This window comes from Gracilinanus agilis, chromosome 4, assembly GCF_016433145.1.
Source record: "Gracilinanus agilis isolate LMUSP501 chromosome 4, AgileGrace, whole genome shotgun sequence".
In the NCBI taxonomy this organism is placed as follows: domain Eukaryota; kingdom Metazoa; phylum Chordata; class Mammalia; order Didelphimorphia; family Didelphidae; genus Gracilinanus; species Gracilinanus agilis.
The window spans coordinates 223,386,708-223,396,345 of record NC_058133.1 but is presented as its reverse complement, the minus strand read 5'-3'; positions in this window follow the sequence as shown (position 1 = coordinate 223,396,345).

The following is a 9,638-nucleotide window of genomic DNA, read 5'->3' as shown; positions in this document are numbered from 1 at the left end:
TTTAAGAATTTAAAGTAATTTTAAGGAGCCTTTAGAAGTGATTTTAGATGTCTAGTATCATTTGCCTTCCTCTGAAGGCAAAGTATTTGTAACAAGAAATAAGGGTCCACTGGTTGTTGAAGAGATGTGCTATGGCACTATTTTATTTTATTTCCCCACTTCCGCATTTGTAAAAATGTGTAATGGATGAGAAATCTGAAGTGATCTTCACTATTTAGTCCTCTGCTCCATGTGAAATGGGTGGGACATTTTGGAGACAGGTCTGTAAACTGTTATTGTCCCATACCAGAGGAAGCTAGATGACTAAGAGACTTAGTTACCTTGTAATGGGTTATAATTTAATCCGGGAGGTGTGAAGGATTTTCTCTGAAATATAGTAGCTTCAAATTTTTTTTTTTTTTTAATATATTTGAACCTCTTCAGATTATTCTACTTTTCCACCAGAAGGATCTAGATGTCTTGGTGACATTTTAGACCAAAAAAAGTTTTTTTTTTTATCAGCTTTGTGTGTTTTTCTGGGCTCCCTGCCACATTCGGATGATAGTAGTAATAGATTTTATTAAATATATCTCAGCCAAGGTTGAAAGATTTGCTACACCTAAAAAATTTTTTTTTTGTGACAAGTATCCTTCAGTTCATAGATTTTTAAAATATCACACAGCAAGTGCCTATATAGAAACTCATGTGAATCCTATGCAATAATGGGTTTGTTTGCTATTGCCATTAAATGGGTTATTGTGATTTTGGAGAACTTTGATACTTCTTTGAATGTACATATTACTGTTTTTTATAAATCTGCTATTTCGTAAAAATCATTTGCACTCACAGTAGTTCATGGCAAAGTTTAAAAAGAAATGAATCTCATTTTTTGGTGAGAAGCCTTTGTGTTCTACCACTCTTTGAGTGTCAGTGTGTCACTAATTGTAAGCTATGTATTTTTGATTTTTAAAACATCCTTTTTATTATTCTTTTCCCTTGTATGTACAATACAGTATTTGAGTTTTTTTCTTTCATTTTGTACTTGAACACATTATCAATATTAAATCTTTTTTTGATTTTGCAGTAATATAAGTTTAATATAAATATATATTTTCTATAATGTTAATGTATACCCAAAAGCTTTAGACTATGGAAACCTGCCATTTATTGGTAAATGTTATGGGACTGTGATTAATGCTTGTGTCTGATTCCAGGATAAGGGAACAAAAGAGCCATTATACAGTGCAAAGAAGCACAAGATCAAGGAGGCCAACCAATTCCAGGGGGATTGATGAGAATCTGCACAAGGTCAAAAAAGACCAAACCAGGCTAGGTAGAATTGATGAACTTCTACACCAATACTAAAGGACTTGAACCTAGTATTTGGGTTTTGAGGGTGTGGCTGTTCTGACATATGTTAGAGGCCAGTCTCTGAGCCACATCCTAGTCAAGTACCAAAGGTTGGCTATCATCCTGGCTCCCCCTATCCCTGACAGTGAAGGTAAATCAGACCAGGGAATGACACTTCCCTTGCACACAAAGATTTAGTTCTTTTTTCTGTCTTAAAGCATGGCAACATCTTGTAGTCTTGGCTGCTAATGGGTAAGTAAAGTATTACTGAAGTATTATTTTGTCTTACAGATTTGTGTAATAGAAATTATCTTAATTGAACCCTAATACAAGGGCCTGTTATGAATTTATTCTTGTTTACTCAGAAATTTTTATAGGATTTTTTATATTTTGATTCTGATTTTGAATTTTTTCTTTTTCCCAAAGTTTAATTTTTCTTCTAATTGTTTTTTTCTTTTTATGTTTTTAGTTTTCTTTTGATAATTGATTTATATACCCCCATAACTCAGCCATGTATCCTTAGCTGATTTGAGAGTTTGTCACTGTCCTCAGGGTAGAATGTTATTCTCCTGGGGGCGGGGGGAGTATGTATTATTATCATATAATGTAAAGATTAAATTATTTTGAGAGAAATTTCAGGATAAGAAACTTGCTACCTCCCCAAATCCAGAAAGTGAACTGTTTGGAGAAGGCACAATTTTAAAAGGGAGATTTTAGGTATTATATAGATATATATTTAAGGTGTGGCCACCAGGAATCAATAATTCAGATTGATTCCATAATTAAAATAGACCCAAGTCAGGATCAGGTTTAAGGTAGTTTATTTACAATTAGGAAGGGTAGAAGGTAGGGAAATAGAGAGAAGGAGAGGCTAGTCCAGGCCTGCAGAGGCCCGGAAGGAGAGAGAGGGTTAAAAGGCTAATTAAACTAGATTACATGCCACAAGGCTGTAGCAATCAGAGAGGCAAGAAGCCTACTTAAGGTAGAGAGTCTGGAAAACGCCAAGGTAGGCTAAGGAAGTCAGCCTAACTTACCCACATGACCATTCAGAATGGAAGCAGCCTGAGATCTCAGCTGAGATCCTTCAGCACCAAGTTCAAAGTGGGAACTGCCCCAACAGGAAGTAACCAACCTACTTGAAGAGATAGAGTCTCTCGTTACTTCCTGTGGGTCCACCTCTAATTCAAGTCGACAAATGGCAGCCTCTACACTGATTTGGACTGCCCAAAGGGCAGTCCCTTGTTCTTGATTTGTTACTTATTGTCATGTGTGGGTAACTCATCTCCCCTCCCCAATAAGGGGGTTGGGGATGATATTATCTCTGGTGAGTAGAGTTTTGACTATGAATGGGCTAGAGCTAATTCCATTTACACACCATGAAGATGCCTGCAGAAACCTACACCTCAACAAGAAGATGCAGAATGAACTTTGGGGTGTAGTTGATTGAACTGTGTGTGGGTGGTTGAATGCATTTGTTTTGAATGTACACTCTTATGCTGAGGGGGACTGCCCCCAATTGATTTTTTGTCAATGCGCCTATTGGATCATTGGTTTTGTCCTCTTTTTATCCCCAAATTACTGTAATTTAAAATTTGCTTATGTATATAAGAGCCTTCAGAGAGACCAGTCTTCCTTGGCTCTCGGAGGAATGTGTGATTGGAAATTTTGGGGTCTTTGAACTACATTTCTCATGAACCTACTGGATTCCTGTCATTACACGATGATGTAGACAGGAGGATAAAATTGAGGGATTGGCATTCCTCTTCCTCTTGGCTTCCTATCACAGCATGGTGGTGGCAGGGAACAGCGGGCTTTTTGAGTAGCCTAAGCTAGCATGGCACATAGCTTTATTTTTTATAACATTATTTTCTAATAATAATAAATTTTATTTATATAATAAATAATAAAAATAAAATTAAATAATAATAAATAAATAAATAAAATAAGAATAAATAATAAATAATAAAAGATTTTCTAATAATAATAAATCTTATAAAAACCATAATATTTTAAAAGTTATCCTTATATATTCATTTTTATTTTTTTTACAATACATTCTTTCTTTATAGTACTATTCATTCCATTCATATACCACATCTGTTGAGCCATTCTCTAATTGATACCCATTTTGTTTCCAATTTTTAGCTATTACAAAATGTATGCCTACAGATGTTTTAGATTATCTGGGGACTTTTTTTTTTATCAGTGATTTTCTTGAGGTATAAACTTAATAACAATGTCTAGTTCAAAGCGCCTGGCCATTTTAGACACTTAATTTGCATAATTACAAATTGCTTTCCAGAATGGTGGTACCATTTCATAGTTTTCCCAACAATGTATTAGTTTTGTCTCTTTTTGTCCTCTTGGCTAAGATCAAGTGTAATAATAATATATTAGTTTTTTTTTTTTAAACTCAACTTCTGTGTTAAGAGTGGTAAGGGTAGGCAATGGGGGTCAAGTGACTTGCCCAGGGTCACACAGCTGGGAAATGTCTGAGGCCGGATTTGAACCTAGGACCTCCCGTCTCTAGGCCTGACTCTCAATCCACTGAGCTACCCAGCTGCCCCAATATATTAGTTTTTACAACCTCTCCATCATTGATAGTTGTCATTTTTTATTTGGCCAGTTTTCAGGGGTGAGGTAAAACTTGAGAATTGTTTTGATTTGCATTTCATTAATGATTTGGAGCATTTTCTTCATGTAGTTGTAAATAATTTGCAGTTCTTTTGAGAACTATTGACCATTTATCTATTGGAAAGTGATTATTAGTCTCATATATAATTGTTCATATATCTTGGATACCAAACCTTTATCAGAGAAACAGGATGCAAAAATGTTTTCTCATGTAACCACTTACCTTATTCCAGATGCTCCAGATGTTCAGAAGCTTTCAGTTTCAAGTTCCTTCTTCTGCTATAAACACAATATTATGTTCCTTTAGTTACTTTAATTTTTTTTTTTTTTAGGATAATCTTGCTTCCTCTGGCTTTTCTCCCCCTTGCCACTGATCTCTTCTCTTTTGATATTTTCCCTTCTTCCTCTAGCTAGTCCTATTCTTTCTTTATTTTTTTTTAAACCCTTACCTTCTGTCTTAGAGTCACACGGCTAGGAAGTGTCTGAGGCCAGATTTGAACCTAGGGACCTCCCATCTCTAGGCCTGACTCTCAATCCACTGAGCCACCCTAATTCCTTAGTTTTTAAATTTCATTTTTTGTACCCCTTTACAAAAATGATTTCTCTCACTTTTCATTGTCTTCTCTTTCCCTTAACTCTAGACCAGTGATTCCCAAAGTGGGTGCTACCGCTCCCTGGTGGGTGCTGCAGTGATCCAGGGGAGCAGTGATGGCCACAGCTACATTTATCTTTCCTATTAATTGCTATTAAAATTTAAAAAAAATTAATTTCCAGGGGGCTAAGTAATATTTTTTCTGGAAAGGTGGTAGGCCAAAAAAGTTTGGAAACCACTGCTCTAGACACTCATTCTACCATTCATGATTCCTATAAATGTCTGGTTTCTCTTTTTTCTTTGTATTTTTCGTGCTATCAAAGCTTCTAAGGTATCCTTTCTAGGTTCTCCTCCTAGGTGTTTCCTGCCATTGATTTGTTGAGCTTACTCCATAGATTCCTCTTTTTTGTTGTGCCTCATTTACAGAACATTGACATTGTTATTAAGAACAGCTAGCATTTATATAGAATTTATTGTGTCAGACACTGTGAAATTGTTTTGCAATTATTATCTCATTTGATCATCATATCAACTCTTGGAGTTAGTTGTTATTGTTATCCCCAATTTATACAAATGAGGAACCTGATGCATACAAAGGTTAAGTGACTTTCCCAGGGTCACACAGCTAGTAACTGTCTAAGGTAAGATTGAACTCAGTTTTTCCTGACTCTGGGCCTGATACTCTTTCTACTATACTACCTAGTATTCATTGCCCCTTGTTAGGGCCATTCCATGACACTGAATATGCAAGCTGACTACTGATCTTTACCTTTTGTTGTTGACCTTTTTTTCTACACTAGCCTGAAAATTTCCTCTCTGGGAGCATGCTTATCTATTCCTCCAGATGTGATCCAAGTATGATTTGCCCCAAGAGGTTCCAACATTGCCACCCCCCCCAACTAAATCCCCTCAACCTTATCTCCCTTTAATATCCAGATGTTTTCATTCATAAGGATATTTATCATTGAGCCTTTTTCTTTTCCCCCTTCCTTTTTAGTCTTTTCTCTTTCTTCTTTACCCACTTCTCTGTAGACTTTTTCCTTTCTGAGACTTCGGTGGCCTTATAAACCTCATTGTAGTCCCTTATTGACCCTGGTGCATCATTAACTCTTGTCTCTCAACTTCTTCCCCCTCTCTCTTTTCTATACCCTCCAGTGTTGTTATGTTGTTCCACAAAAGAGGCATTTACCTATAGGTAGGGTATTGCCACATTCTGGGCATAATATTCTATGTCTGCTTCTTCATTGTGGTTATCTCTACCAGATTCCTATTTTTAATCTTATTTCCCTTTGTGTACAGTTAGAAAGAACTCTCTTACTTGTCTCTTTTGCCATTGGTGTCCATGCCTGTTGCATTTATTCACTCCAACTATATTTCTGTTGCTTGGAGAGTTTAAGAGTAAGTAAGGACTTTACTTCTGGTTTTATTTCTAAAAATGTTTCAAACTCTTCTTTACTATTGAATAACTATAGCTTTGTAGAATAGGTCACCCTGCCCTACATCTTGAGTTTCTTTGCTCTTTTGAACATTATTCCATTTCCCCCCTCTTTTTTAGTGCATGAGGAATAGTTTTGTATTATTTGAATGTCCTTTCCTTTTTTGGGGAGGGGGGCTTTCTTTTTATCACTTGAAGAACTTGTTCCTCAATTGAATTATTTAATTTAACCACTATTCTTAGAGTTTGCAGGCCTGGGATTTTTTTTCTGGGGGCTGTCTTGGAATTTAAATTCCTGGTAAGTTCTAGGAAGTTCTGTTATTTTCTTCATTATGATGTTAAGGTTTTTTATCCTGTCATGTTCTCTATTTTGGAAACCCATTTCCTTAGGTTGTTTCTGCACATCCTGTCTTTGAGTTAAGTATATTATGCTTGCATATTGAGCATATTTTTTAATGTTTTTTTAAAAATGTGATTGGTTTTTCCTTTTATTCTTCCAAGTTGTCATTTTGATCTAGGTATTTGCATGCTTAATCTATTACTCTCTTTTTTGTTTTTTTCGTGAGGCTTGCTATTGTAGATTCAAATTTTTCTATTCTGCTCATTAATTTTGTTGTGTAGGACATAAATTATGCTCACAAAATTCTCATTTCCATTTTTCTCCTTTTTTTCTTTGCCATTAAGGAAGAGTGTGTTGTGGTTCCATGTTCTGACATTATACAAGATCCTCTGTCTCATCAAGTTTTGGATAATTTTCCTTTATTTTGCAGCATTTATTCATAGGTACTTGAACTTGTTTTCCCAGTTTTAAAATAACCACCATCACCAAAAAACATTTAAACCAACAAATGGAAAAAATGTGCAAAACATCAAACTCCACATTGTTTACCATTTGTTTAGAAATACATAAATTATATATGTATGTGCACAAATATAAAAATCCTCTGCTTTTGAGTTCCCTTTGAATTTGTTTTACCTTGATACTTTTTTTCTTTTGAATTTGTGGCTATTTATTTAAATTTTCATCATAGTATATATTATCCTTCTCTTTTCATCTCTTCATATATTTCTTTTACTTTATTTATAAATCCAATATTTGTCATTTCTAATACTATAATGCAATTCATTAGATTCAAATACCACAACCTTTGCAGCCATTTCTCCCAATAATTGCATTTGTGTTATTTCAAATTATTTTATAATTATAAACAAAACTTCTCCACTTACATACACAGTTTTTCCCTGTCTCAGTAAAACCCATAGAATCTAATCTTAGTAATGGGACCCCTAGGTTAATGAGCATAAACTGATTTACAGCTTTTAATACATATTTCCATCTTGTTTTAGAAAAAACAATTTATAGTTATTCTAGACCATTTCTATGCTCCTATCAGCAGTTAATTTAATCATTTTAACCAGTCTAGTTCTTAGTTAATATATATCATCAAGACCATATTTAGTTAGATTGGTCCTAGACAGTCGCTTTTATCTGTTACCAGAACCATACTCTTTCTAAAACTAAGACTTTCCAACTTGGTCATACCTAGTGGGATTTGTTTACTAGAGCTGGATGGTAGGCCATATTTTGGTTCTATTATTACTACTTTTCCTGTTGATTTATCTATTTATATTCAAGATCTTTGAATATTCTTTCTAAAATCTTTGATACTTCCTGTCTTTCCCCCTTATTTTCCTTATTACTCGTTTCCTGACTTCCTCTACTTTGATTGTGGTTTCCTTAGGTACTGAATACCAAGTTTCTCAGCTTTCTCCTGAGGTGAACATTTCACAGTTCAACAGCTAAACTCTCTACCCCAGCTGACTTCTGGTGCTCAAACTGGCTGCAGCTTGATGCTATTGTAGGGATTAAAATGGGATGTTTGACAAAAATATGAGAATTCCTAAGAATATTGTGGTCGCTGATTAAAAAATATTATAGCTCAAGTCAAGTGACCCTTAGTAGCTTTTATCTACAAAGAGGTGGAAAGTGTGAAAGAAGAGAAATATAAGAAGAGGATATAGAAAATGTCTAGCCTATCATACTACATGTTGCTCCGGTGTCCAGCTCAGCTCTGGCAGGGCTTGTTAACCCTAAGTCAGAGGGCCTGTTGAGGTCTTATACAAAGGTTCCAGCAACGCAGCCTCCTCCAGGAGAAGGAGGCCTCCCAGGAACTAATCTCTCTAGAAGATAGGAAGGGATGCCAGCTACTCATTCACCCAAGACGAAGTCCAAAGGGGAAGATCCAGGAGCAGTCCAAGAAGTCAAGGTCCCAGGTTGAAGCCAAGATCCAAGTCCAAAGTCTTCTCCAAGAGGCAGGACACCAGCTGAAGCTCCAAGCTGAAGACCCCCTAGATAGGAAGTTCTGGATTTTTTATAGTCAATTTTCCATGCTACTTCTTGTCCCTTCCTCTCTTCACAGGGGCCAATCACAGCTTCCAAATTGCCTAGCATTGCCCAAGGGGGCAGTGTCTGGGGAATCCACCTTTTATCTTCTGAGAGGGATTCACAAGTTTCTGGAGTTGTCACCCATTTTAGTAAATTACTTGGGAATTCCCTTATTTAGTGTTAAGTAGGGGTGTTTAAGCTTTTGGTTGATTAATTTAAAAATAGACAAAGAGAATAAAATTCCTTTTCACAATCCACCCAGTGATTCTTTGAGAGACTAGTCTCCTCAATGAATCATTTAACATAATCAGCTTATGTTTCTAAGGATCTTCTAGCTAAAGGTGCATTCAAAATTGCACTTTCTGAAAGGAAATGACAATAGTTAGAGATAAGAGGGAAATAAAAGAGAGAGAGCAAAACCAATGTTTGTTAGGCACATTGACAAAAGATTTACTTTCATAATCGTTATTCCTGTTGGCTCCTAGAGGAGCAAAGGGCCGCGACCATCTCACGCCAATGGACTCTGTTCTGGGCAACTTCCCCCAGCTGGGCCCATGTCATTCCAACGGCCTTTGTTTCATTTTCGGCAAATCTTCGAACTTGTGGTGTAATCTGCCCGAAAGGTCGTTGAATGATTTCAACTTAGTTCTAAAAGTTGCCACCAGGAGTTGATGGTCCGAGGCCACATCTGCACGTCATGGACTCTGTTGGAGAGCAATCTTCCAGACTAGGCGATCATTGGTTTTGTTGGTTTAATGAGGTTGCTGTTTCTGTAGCAAGTGAGATGTGTTTAATCCCCTTCATCAGTTATATCCCAGAGTTCATTCTGGATCTCCTGATGCTTTGGAGGTTTCTTTATGGCATTTTCTCTCATCATTCATTTTCTTGATTCAAGGAGTGATCAAGCTTCTTTTTCTGAAAATTTTCTCAAAAAAAATTTCAAGTTTCGTTTTGTATGAAAATTATATACTATGCTCTTTTCCTCAGACTTGTGGAGTGCTACATAGCCTCAGTTATGTGCCCTGCTCCTCTATTTCTGTTTCTTAGTTCTTTGATCTGGCACTGGCACTTTGGAACCTGTTTTTCCTTGTAGTGGCAAAGCCTCCTTTCCCTGGCACCAGCAGACTTTGCTTCCTTTGGCATTGGTACTTCTGGGTTTCAACCTTTGACCAACTTTTGCTCCTAGAAGGCTGTGGTCAGTCTGGCAAATTTGCACAGCCTAGAGCCATGCTCTCTTTAGCACTTGAAAGAGGAAGGGAGAT